Source organism: Entelurus aequoreus, unplaced genomic scaffold, assembly GCF_033978785.1.
Source record: "Entelurus aequoreus isolate RoL-2023_Sb unplaced genomic scaffold, RoL_Eaeq_v1.1 HiC_scaffold_43, whole genome shotgun sequence".
Lineage (NCBI taxonomy): Eukaryota > Metazoa > Chordata > Actinopteri > Syngnathiformes > Syngnathidae > Entelurus > Entelurus aequoreus.
Window position 1 is genome coordinate 278,470 of NW_026907975.1, and position 12,389 is coordinate 290,858.

General features: G+C 38.8%; 1 long non-coding RNA gene across 4 annotated transcripts in view; it reads right to left on the bottom strand.

Annotated features, from left to right (window-relative positions):
• LOC133645338 (uncharacterized) overlaps positions 1-10,105 on the bottom strand; it is a 222,881-nt gene extending 212,776 nt beyond the window's left edge. Inside the window, exons 1-5 of one of the 4 annotated variants that reach the window (XR_009825017.1) lie at positions 9,357-10,105; positions 9,212-9,282; positions 4,874-4,998; positions 2,067-2,147; positions 1,856-1,979 (exon numbers count right to left, since the gene is read on the bottom strand). This is a non-coding gene — a long non-coding RNA (uncharacterized LOC133645338). Of the gene's footprint in view, positions 1-1,855; positions 1,980-2,066; positions 4,999-9,207; positions 9,283-9,356 lie in introns of all 4 variants that reach the window. The other 3 variants (XR_009825016.1, XR_009825014.1, XR_009825015.1) reach the window with 3 other exon arrangements.
• Positions 10,106-12,389: the final 2,284 nt, after the last annotated feature.

Here is a 12,389-nt window from a genome sequence, read left to right on the forward strand (position 1 = left end):
GAGACATCTCCTACAACTACAGCACCAGAATTGTGCTGCTGAAGCAAGTCTGTTTTTTGAATTTTTTTTTGTAAAAAAAAAGTTTTCCCAAAAAAAGCATTTTATGCCATTTTTAGGTTTTGTAGGGACTCCTGATGACGTTTTGAGACATCTCCTACAACTACAGCACCAGAATTGTACTGCTGAAGCAAGTCAGTTTTTTGGAATTTTTACGACAGGGTCCCCCCTTACGACATTTTAGCAAAAAATGTTTTTCGTAAAAAATGCATTTTCTTACATTTTCTTACATTTACGGGTTTAGTCGGGACTCCTGATGACGTTTTGAGACATCTCCTACAACTACAGCAGCAGAATTGTGCTGCTGAAGCAAGTCCGTTTTTTTGAATTTTTTTTACGACATTTTGCAAAAAAAATTTTTTCCGTAAAATATGCATTTTCTTCTAATTTCTTCCATTTTCGGGTTTAGTCGGGACTCCTGATGACGTTTTGAGACATCTCCTACAACTACAGCACCAGAATTGTGCTGCTGAAGCAAGTCCGTTTTTTGGAATTTTTACGACAGGGTCCCCTCTTACGACATTTTAGCAAAAAAAAATGTTCTTAAAAAATGCATTTTCTTACATTTTCTTACATTTACGGGTTTAGTCGGGACTCCTGATGACGTTTTGAGACATCTCCTACAACTACAGCACCAGAATTGTGCCGCTGAAGCAAGTCCGTTTTTTGGAATTTTTACGACAGGGTCCCCCCTTACGACATTTTAGCAAAAAATGTTTTTCGTAAAAAATGCATTTTCTTACATTTACGGGTTTAGTCGGGACTCCTGATGAGGTTTTGAGACATCTCCTACAACTACAGCACGTCTGTTTTTTGAATTTTTTTTTGTAAAAAAAAAGTTTTCCCAAAAAAAGCATTTCATGCCATTTTTAGGTTTTGTAGGGACTCCTGATGACGTTTTGAGACATCTCCTACAACTATAGCACCAGAATTGTACTGCTGAAGCAAGTCCGTTTTTTGGCATTTTTACGACAGGGTCCCCCCTTTACGACATTTTAGGAAAAAATGTTTTTCGTAAAAAATGCATTTTCTTACATTTTCTTACATTTACGGGTTTAGTCGGGACTCCTGATGACGTTTTGAGACATCTCCTACAACTACAGCACCAGAATTGTGCTGCTGAAGCAAGTCCGTTTTTTTGAATTTTTTTTACGACATTTTGCAAAATATTTTTTTTACGTAAAATATGCATTTTCTTCTAATTTCTTCCATTTTCGGGTTTAGTCGGGACTCCTGATGACGTTTTGAGACATCTCCTACAACTACAGCACCAGAATTGTGCTGCTGAAGCAAGTCCGTTTTTTGGAATTTTTACGACAGGGTCCCCCCTTACGACATTTTAGCAAAAAATGTTTTTCTTAAAAAATGCATTTTCTTACATTTACGGGTTTAGTCGGGACTCCTGATGACGTTTTGAGACATCTCCTACAACTACAGCACCAGAATTGTGCTGCTGAAGCAAGTCCGTTTTTCACGGGACACATTTCCGGTGTGGTTGTTTCCGGATGAGGAGATGCTGCTCCATTATTGATTTGATTTGATTTCGTGTAGACCGCAATATGACTCAAGTAAACAACACCAACATTGTATATGCTCCCTTGAAAATATAGAACATTACACACGGCGCTCAAAAATCTATCAAAATGTTTTAGTAGGACTTTGGTCAGCTATGAAACTGCACCGCTTGATGGATTGTACTGTGCTTCAACATAGGAGTATTATTATGGTGTGTGTATAAGGTAAGACATATTTTCTGGTGTTTTGTTTCGCAATATTATGCAAAAGAAACTTTTCTTACCTTCTGGTACCTGAAAATTTGTGCAGGTCCGCCTTTGTAGTCCGTGCCGACACCGTAGTCGATAAGCTTCTTCTTTTTCTCCACCTTCTTGTTATGGGACATCCATCTTCTGCTGTTGCCATTTCTAATAAAAAGCAGTGTAAAGTTATTACTTATTTCAGTCAGTAAACTCGCCATGAAAGCCCTAAAACATACCGGTGTAGTGAGTTACCATTATTCACCCAAGGAACTTTAGTTACTAGAGTTCTGGTCGGACGATTTTTCACGGGACACATTTCTGGTGTTGTTGTTTCTGGATGAGGAGATGCTGCTCCGTTATTGATTGAAGTAAAGTCTGAATGTCATTAAAACAGTTAGCTCCATCTTTTGACACTTCACAACAAAGATGACGGGGAGAAGACGCTGCCGAAGGTGAGCCACGTAAATAAGACCGCCCACAAAACGGCGCACCCGGAAGCGGCTTGAAGATGATGTGTAAAACATCATCTATGCAACATTTTGAGCAAAGAACCACCATTACATGTTATGTAGACCCCAAGGAAGTCTTTTACATTTAGAAAAAAATATATATATTATGACTCCTTTAATGCGCCTTATAATCCGGTGCGCCTTATATATGAAAAAAAGATCAAAAATAGACCATTCATCGGCAGTGCTCCTTATAATCCGGTGTGCCCTCTAGTCCGGAAAATACGGTAATGCTTTATATCAATATTTGTGAGGATGTTTACCAATTTATCTAGGCCAGAGGTGTCAAACTCATTTTAGATCGGGGGCCACATTGAGAAAAATCTACTCCCAAGTGGGCCGGACTGGTAAAATCACGGCACGATAACTTAAAAATAAAGACAACTTCAGATTGTTTTCTTTGTTTAAAAATAGAATTTCTCAAAAATAAACAAATCATGTTGTTTTTTTACACTTACATGTTGCAGTTAATAGTGTTCTACCTTTAATTGTCGTTATTTATACTTTCTGAATAAATGACGTGATAATGTTCATCAGTCAACTCATTGGTGTTCATTTTCAATCTAACAAGATAAAAAAAAAAAATCAAAATCAAATTACAGGATGTTATTTATGTAGTTTGCTAATTTTCTTCGACTGTTGCACTAACATCATGTGTTTTATTTTTTTTGTACATACTGTATGTAGTATCATCTACAAAGATACAAAGAATTGCCATTGCCACATCTAGTGGACACATTTAAAACAGCAGTTTCTTTCATAGAAAAATTTCAGCTCATTTGTATACTTAGCAAATTCATCCGGATAGAACCTGTTCACGGGCCTGATCCGTTTCATCTCAGCGATCGTATTTGTCACGTTTCATGTGTCAGGTAAAGCGCAATGAATGACTCCACTTCCTAGTGTAAGAGTGAGCTTTTATAAGTGTGCCATGACAGCAGACTCTCTAATCGGTGATTAAAACAGCTGAAAAAAAATCAAGTCTTCCAGAGATGGGCACAGTCTACACTACCTGCTGTCTGAGGCAAGTGCACAGCATCCTGCGTGACCAACAACACCCTGCTCCTCACCTGCGGCCCTCAGGTAGAAGGAACAGGTCTATACGTGCCAGGACAACTTGCCAACAGCTCGTCTGTATCCTCAGGCAGTGACCCTCTCTCACATCCCACCCATGAACTGCAACGTCTAATTATCACTTCTATTGATCTGCCCTTTATACTGTACACTGCATCCGGAAAGTATTCACAGCGCTTCATTTTTTGCCACATTTTGCTATGTTACAGCCTTATTCTAAAATGGTATCAATTCATTTTCGTCCTCAAAACTCTGCGTTTCTGGGTGTTGTTGATAAATGCAACAACACCCAGAAACGCCGCTGGCTTCGCTCGGCCTGAGCTCATCTAAGATGGACTGATTGGTTGGAATCTGCGCTTTTGCATGATATACTAGTTACTACGGTAATCTTCTCAGAAAGCACGTAGTTTCAAAGTTGTATTTGTGTTGGTACTGCATCAAAAAGCGACATCAGCGTGTAAAGGATATCACCACATGGACTCAGGAACACTTCAGAAAACCACTGTCAGTAACTACAGTTGGTCGCTACATCTGTAAGTGCAAGTTAAAACTCTACAATGCAAAGCGAATGCCATTTATCAACAACACCCAGAAACGCCGCCGGCTTCGCTCGGCCCGAGCTCATCTAAGATGTACTGATGCAAACTGGAAAAGTGTTCTGTGGTCTGACAAGTCCACATTTCAAATTGTTTTTGGAAACTGTGGACGTCGTGTTCTCCGGACCAAAGAGGAAAAGAACCATCCGGATTGTTCTAGGCGCAAAGTTGAAAACCCAGCGTCTGTAATTGTATGGAAAACTTGTTTTGTTTTGTTTTTAATGTATGTTTTTATTGTTTTGTTTTTTAATGTATTATATTCTGTTTTTATATGTTTAAATGGATCTTAAGGTCTGCAATAAAGATTGATGATATGGGGGTGTATTAGTGGGTAACTTACACGTTTGTGAAGGCACCATTAATGCTGAAAGGTACATACAGGTTTTGGAGCAACAAAAGTTGCCATCCAAGCGACGTCTTTTTCATGGCCGCCCCTGCTTATTTCAGTAAGATATCGCCGAGCCACATTCTGCACGTGTTACAACAGCGTGGCTTCGTAGTAAAAGAGTGCGGGTACTAGACTGGCCTGCCTGTAGTACGAACTGTGCTCTGTAAATAAACTCGCCTTGCCGACCGTTTTCTGTCGTGGACAACGACAATTTCAATAAACTACAAGTTAAAAAAAAGGCATGAACATTTCCCTCTTTTGGGTATTGAAAAAATGTATCGAACGGCGCCGCTCAAGTACCGATCCATACCAGACTGTGAATTTTGTGCATCGTTCGTGGCACCCTTTGTGTTTACGCGTTTCATGGGTCAGGATTGCACCACCTAATGCATTTTTGATACATGGTTACTATGCAGTGTGTGTGTTATTCACTATGACAATGACAATAAATGCATTGAACTGAATAAAAATCATGTTAGAGTAAATGAATACTTCTCTGATTTGAGGGCGAAGGCTTTTTCATGTGTCCTGCGATGAACTGGCGGCCAGTCTAGGGTGTAGGCCGGGGGTCAGCAACCCGCGTCTCTTTAGCACCGCCCTCGTGGCTCCCTGGACCTCTTTCAGAGATGTGTGAAAATGGAAAAAGATGAAGAACATTTTTATTTGAATATATTTTCTGTAGGAGAACAAACATGACACAAACCTTCCTAATTGTTAGAAGTCCCACTGTTTATGTTAAACATGCTTCACTGATGAGAGGATTTAGCAAGCACTGTTTTGTCCTACTAATTTCAGCGATCCTTGAACTCATTGTTGTTTGTTTACATGTACAACTTTCTCCGACGCTGCCACAGAAAGACGTGTTTTATGCCACTTCTTCTTTGTCTCATTTTGTCCACCAAACGTTCTACGCTGTGCGCGAATGCACAAAAGGTGAGCTTTGTTGATGTTATTGACTTGTTGGAGTGCTAATCAGGCATATTTGGTCAGAGCATGACTGCAAGCTAATCAATGCTAACATGCTATTTAAGCTAGCTGTATGTACATATTGCATCATTATGACTCGTTTGTAGGAATATTTGAGCTCATTTAATTTCCTTTACTTATGTCCTCTGTGCATTTCATTTATATTTGCATGTCTCATGACACATTATCTGTACGTAATATTGGCTGCATTTCTGATAGTTGTTTGTGCGCCATGTTGTTCCAGACCACAGCAAACGTTACCCAGCTTGTAAAGATTGTAATAAATCCATTAGAAGAAGACAGCCTGCCTTTTCCTTTAACTTGGACACACACATTTATACCTTTGACCCTTATGGGCCAGTCATTTCCAGAAGTTATCTCATCATGTGAGAAGCCTCCATTTAAATAACATATTATTTGATCTTAATAGATTAAAAATGAACACCAATGAGTTGACTGATGAACATTATCACATCATTTAATCAGAAAGTATACATATCGACAAATAAAGGTAGAATACTATTAACCGCAACATGTAAGTGTAAAAAAAAAAACAACAACATTATGATTTGTACATTTTCAGAATGTGCTTGCTCTATTTTTAACAAAGAAAAAAACTAACAATCTGAAGTTGTCTTTATTTTTAAGTTATCGTGCCTTGATTTTACCAGTCCGGCCCACTTGGGAGTAGATTTTTGTCCATGTGGACAAATGAGTTTGACACCTCTACATTAGAACTTACGAATAATGGATTGGTAGGTTCATCGTAGCCAGCCTTGTGTATTATTCTAATGACCCTTTTTTCAAGTTGAATTATTGAGCCTGTGTTTGTTCTATAAACATTTCCCCAAAGTTCAACACAGTATGTTAGATATGGAAAAATAAAAGAATAATATAACTACAGCTGCAGCTATCGAATATTTTAGTAATCGAGTATTCTATCGAATATCCCGATCGATTAATCGAATAAATCATAATTTTGTTTAATTATACACGTTAAGATGTGCCCTCAATTATTGTGGTTGGCCTAATCGTCTTATTTCCTAAACGCCTGTTTTCATTATTGAAGGCTGACACGCACAGCTAAAAATGTGTATGTGCTAATAAAAACAGGTGCGCTCACAGCCCTATGTGCTGTGTGGTGTGACCGCATAAACAAAGTTCTTGTCTCTCGTGCGTTTTTGATGATTATCATACGGTGCCGTTTAAACGTTTTCTAAACTCGAGCGTACTTAAAAGAGCGGTGTCGTGCAGTGCAAGGGGGGGATGATCTGTGACGTAAACACGCTGTGCAACACCTAAACAGTCTGTGCGAAACGTGAGCTTTGACTACTGTTTAGTGAACCAGTAAAAAAAAATATGTACGACACCTCGAGGCAGCAACAATTCCTCGAATGTATTTTGTAATCGAATTACTCAAGGAATCATGTGCAGATATTTCTTATTCAGCATGTGTCTTACTTATATAAAGAATAGCAATGGATTTGGATGTTTTTAGAATAGAATAGAATAGAAAGTACTTTATTGATCCCTCGGGGAAATTCAGCACCACAGTTCGCTCACAATAAAAATAAACACTAAGGTATTTTTTACATGTGAATAATATAAATACAGTCTATTATACAGCATTATTCACTTGTGAATAATATAAATACAGTCTATTATACACAGTGTTGGGTTAGTTACTGAAAACCAGTAACTAGTTACAGTTACTAGTTACTTTATTTCAAAAGCAACTCAGTTACTAACTCAGTTACTTACACCAAAAAGTAATGCGTTATTGTGAAAAGTAACTATTTAGTTACTTGTTTTTTTCTTCTTCTTTTTTTAAAGCTACCATTAATGCCCTTTAAGCCTTCATTTAAGTACTGTTATTGCACTGGAGAATAATACAATCTGTTGATCAGCGCTAGGAATTTTCAAAATGGGGTCCCAGGGACCCCATCAAGTCATAAAAATGGGGTCCTACAGTAAATTTTTGGGGTCCCACTTTTTGGTAAGCATTTTGACAACAAAAAAGATAAACGTATGCATTATCCTGTTATATCTCACATTATATATTGTGTTTTGGAAAAAGGTTGTCATAAACGTTACTTAATTCATAAAAAAAAATAATAAAGAAAGAAAACAAATTTGTATACATATGTAAATGTATTCAGTTATAAACATTCATTCACTTTCTTCTTTCCTTCATGGATCTAAACTTTACCGCTGCTGGTAGTTTTTTCTATGTTTTTATTGAATAAGTTGTAGGTGTATTTATTTCAGTATAAAAGTGTTTTGCTTGGGTCATGAAATTATGATAATGGTGTGCCAGGGCATACAAACATTTTATATTTAACGCTTAAATCTCTGGAGTCTACATCAACTTCAGATCTATCCCTCATTTCAAAATGTTTTAGTTATGTTGTTTTTTTGTCTGTTTGTTTTCCGCCTTTTTTGTCAAACAAAACTATGTTTTTAATGGCAAACACACAAAATATGCAAAATCTTCCACCAAAAATATTTTTCAAAGTGGAATATTTGATGTGAAGTAATGGGAACCTTGGATAGGTCAATAATTCATAATAACATTGATTTTGATTCAATATTATGTTTTGAGCAATGACAGTTTGAAATAAATTGATTAATGTGGACCCCGATTTAAACAAGTTGAAAAACTTATTCGGGTGTTACCATTTAGTGGTCAATTGTACGGAATATGTACTGTACTGTGCAATCTATTAATAAAAGTCTCAATCAATCAATCCACTCCCTCGCTCTCTCTGTCCCTCCCTCACGAATGCTGCTGCGTGTGCACAATTAGTTTTGTTTTTAACCCCATCTTAACCCTGAACGTACATTGAAAATATACGCAACCCTGCCGGACATTTGAGGCATTTAAGAAACTCCGCCCGGACAGCCCCGCAAAAGAAGACACATGGTCAGTCTAGAATATCTCCATGTTAAGAAACTCGGCTTCAGCTCCACCATGATGTCTTGTAAGTAAACACAGACACGCCCCCCCCCAACCCCTCTCCACACCCACACACACACACACACACACACACACACACACACACACACACACACACACACACACACACACACACACACACACACACACACACACACACACACAGCGCCTCTTCTCTTGTCCCCGTTGTGACACAGGAAGAATTAAGTTAAGTTAAAGTTAAAGTACCAATGATTGTCACACACACACCCACACACACACACACACACACACACACACACACACACACACACAGCGCCTCTTCTCTTGTCCCCGTTGTGACACAGGAAGAATTAAGTTAAGTTAAAGTTAAAGTACCAATGATTGTCACACACACACACTAGGCGTGGTGAAATTTGTCCTCTTTATTTGACCCATCCCCTTGGGGAGCAGTGGGCAGCAGCGGCGCCGCGCCCGGGAATCATTCAGAAGGACGACACTGCAACTCTCCAATAAAACACACTCAGATCTTCTGTTTTTAGCCGATACTACATAAGAAATGACATAAAATAACGCAGTAACGCATCATGTAGTAACGGTAACTGAGTTACTGAATATAAAAAATAACGCGTTAGACTACTAGTTACTTTGTAACGCGTTAGTCCCAACACTGATTATACAGCATTATTCACATGTCAATAACATAAATACAGTCTATTATACAGCATAATTCACATTTGATTAATATAAATACATTTAAGCACAGTTAAGTATTGTTTTCCCTTTAACATCACAAATGAGTTTGACATTTGAAGTTAATTGCTGACATGAATGGACTTTTCCAGCATATTATGTGTGTATGACTTTCACCTGTGTAATAGAATGACTTCATGCAACTTTTCTCGGAGGACAATTGAACACTCACCTACCGAAAATGCAAACTTCGTCGCTGCTCGGTGACCTTTGTCCAGCGGCAGAATGTCTCTCTCGTCGTGTTGATCTAAATGAGAAGGAATGAATGACATTGGAACAAATAACAGCGCTGACATGATAGGAGGCGTGTTAGTTAGCAACCTGTTGTATTCTGATGACGTGCTAGCGTCACTTCCGCTGGGACGAGACCGGAGCGGTTAAAAAACGTGACTTTCATTTATAATAATTGAATGGTGTGTGTTCAAATAACCCTCCTCGGCCTTATAATTGTTACAAGTCGCGCTGTTGACATCTTTTCTTGGGAAATGGAGTCGACTCCAGGGGGTCTTTCCGCGGGCTCTGCCATTTTGAAATATGACGTCACGACGCGACGTCATCACCACCCGGAAGTGTGGATCTTCTTCTTCTTCTTCTTTTGTTTTTATAGCAGGTTGGCAAGCAACCTTCTGGTGTGCATTACCGCCACCTACTGACATGGAGTGTGGACCACTTCTAGAGATCACCTTAGCACAGACCTGGGCAAATGAACGTCCGGGGGCCACATGCGGCCCCTTAAGCTTTTCAATCTGAATAATATGAATAACATCATTAAAAGTTCAGTTAAAGTGCCAATGATTGTCACACACACACACACACTAGGTGTGGCGAAATTATTCTCTGCATTTGAACCATCACCCTTGATCACCCCCAGGGAGGTGAGGGGAGCAGTGAGCAGCAGCGGTGGCCGCGCCCGGGAATCATTTTGGTGATTCAACCCCCAATTCCAACCCTTGATGCTGAGTGCCAAGCAGGGAGGTAATGGCTCCCATTTTTATATAATAAAATACATGAATAAATCTTATTCATACACTCTTAGTCATCCACTCTTATTCATACACTCTTATTCATACACTCTTATTCATCCACTCTTATTCATATACTCTTATTCATACACTCTTAGTCATCCACTCTTATTCATATACTCTTAGTCATCCACTCTTATTCATACACTCTTAGTCATCCACTCTTATTCATACACTCTTAGTCATCCACTCTTATTCATACACTCTTATTCATACACTCTTATTCATACACTGTTATTCATACACTCTTATTCATATACTCTTATTCATACACTCTTAGTCATCCACTCTTATTCATATACTCTTAGTCATCCACTCTTATTCATACACTCTTAGTCATCCACTCTTATTCATACACTCTTAGTCATCCACTCTTATTCATACACTCTTATTCATACACTCTTATTCATACACTGTTATTCATACACTCTTATTCATATACTGTTATTCATACACTCTTATTCATACACTCTTATTCATACACTCTTAGTCATCCACTCTTATTCATACACTCTTATTCATACACTCTTATTCATACACTCTTATTCATGCATTCTTATTCATACACTGTTATTCATATAATCTTATTCATATACCCTTATTCATCCACTCTTAGTCATCCACTCTTATTCATATACTCTTATTCATATACTCTTATTCATACACTCTTATTCATACACTCTTAGTCATCCACTGTTATTCATACACTCTTATTCATACACTCTTATTCATGCATTCTTATTCATACACTGTTATTCATATAATCTTATTCATATACTCTTATTCATACACTCTTATTCATACACTCTTATTCATACACTCTTATTCATGCATTCTTATTCATACACTGTTATTCATATAATCTTATTCATATACTCTTATTCATACACTCTTATTCATACACTCTTATTCATACACTCTTATTCATGCATTCTTATTCATACACTGTTATTCATATAATCTTATTCATATACTCTTATTCATACACTCTTAGTCATCCACTCTTATTCATATACTCTTATTCATACACTCTTATTCATACACTCTTATTCATACACTCTTAGTCATCCACTCTTATTCATACACTCTTATTCATGCATTCTTATTCATACACTGTTATTCATATAATCTTATTCATATACTCTTATTCATACACTCTTAGTCATCCACTCTTATTCATATACTCTTATTCATACACTCTTATTCATACACTCTTATTCATATACTCTTATTCATACACTCTTAGTCATCCACTCTTATTCATATACTCTTATTCATACACTCTTATTCATACACTCTTAGTCATCCACTCTTAGTCATCCACTCTTATTCATACACTCTTATTCATGCATTCTTATTCATACACTGTTATTCATATAATCTTATTCATATACTCTTATTCATACACTCTTATTCATATACTCTTATTCATATACTCTTATTCATACACTGTTATTCATATACTCTTATTCATACATTCTTATTCATACACTCTTATTCATATACTCTTATTCATATACTCTTATTCATACACTGTTATTCATACACTCTTAGTCATCCACTCTTATTCATACACTCTTAGTCATCCACTCTTTCCATCCACTGCGGAGGTCGAGGAAGGCAGTCAGAGTCCAGGGGGAAGATCGGCAGGTGAGGCGCACGGCTCACTGCGGAGACACGGATGTACTGTGGGAACAGGAGATGACAAGGACAAATAAGGACTAGACACGAGGGAGACAAAGCGAGCAAAAGAGAGAGACACAGGTGAGGAGCCAGAGACGTGAAGCTTACTGAATCAGGGCTTTGTTCCGGCGTGGAGTAGTCAGTGGAGTGAGCCTTTATGCTGCTGCTTCTCGTCAAGACCAGGTGCGTTGATTGATGATTGCCGCCGGCTGTGGAGGCGCGTGGCCGTGGTCTGCGTGGCGCGTGCGGGGGCGTGTCCTGCGGTGCTTGCAGCGTAGCTTCGAGGAGCTCCTGCCGAGGAGGGAGAAGCAGACTGCGCGAGCGCCGTAACAGTGCCCCCCCTCTTATGCGAGGCTCTCAACGAGCGCCGGAGAGCTCCAGGGTTGACCTGATAGAAGTCCTCCAGAAGGGTGGGGTCAGCAAGGTAGGAGGCCGACACCCAGGATCTATCCTCTGGACCATAACCCTCCCAATGTACCAAAAATACCAGGCCCCTACCTTGCCGACGGACCCCAAGGATCTCCTTGACGGTCCAAACTGGGTCACCGTTATCCAGAGGGGTAGGGTCAGGGGAAGAGAGTGGAGAACTGGAGACAGGCTTACTCTGGGATACATGGACCACCGGATGTCGCTTCACCGAGGGGGGTAG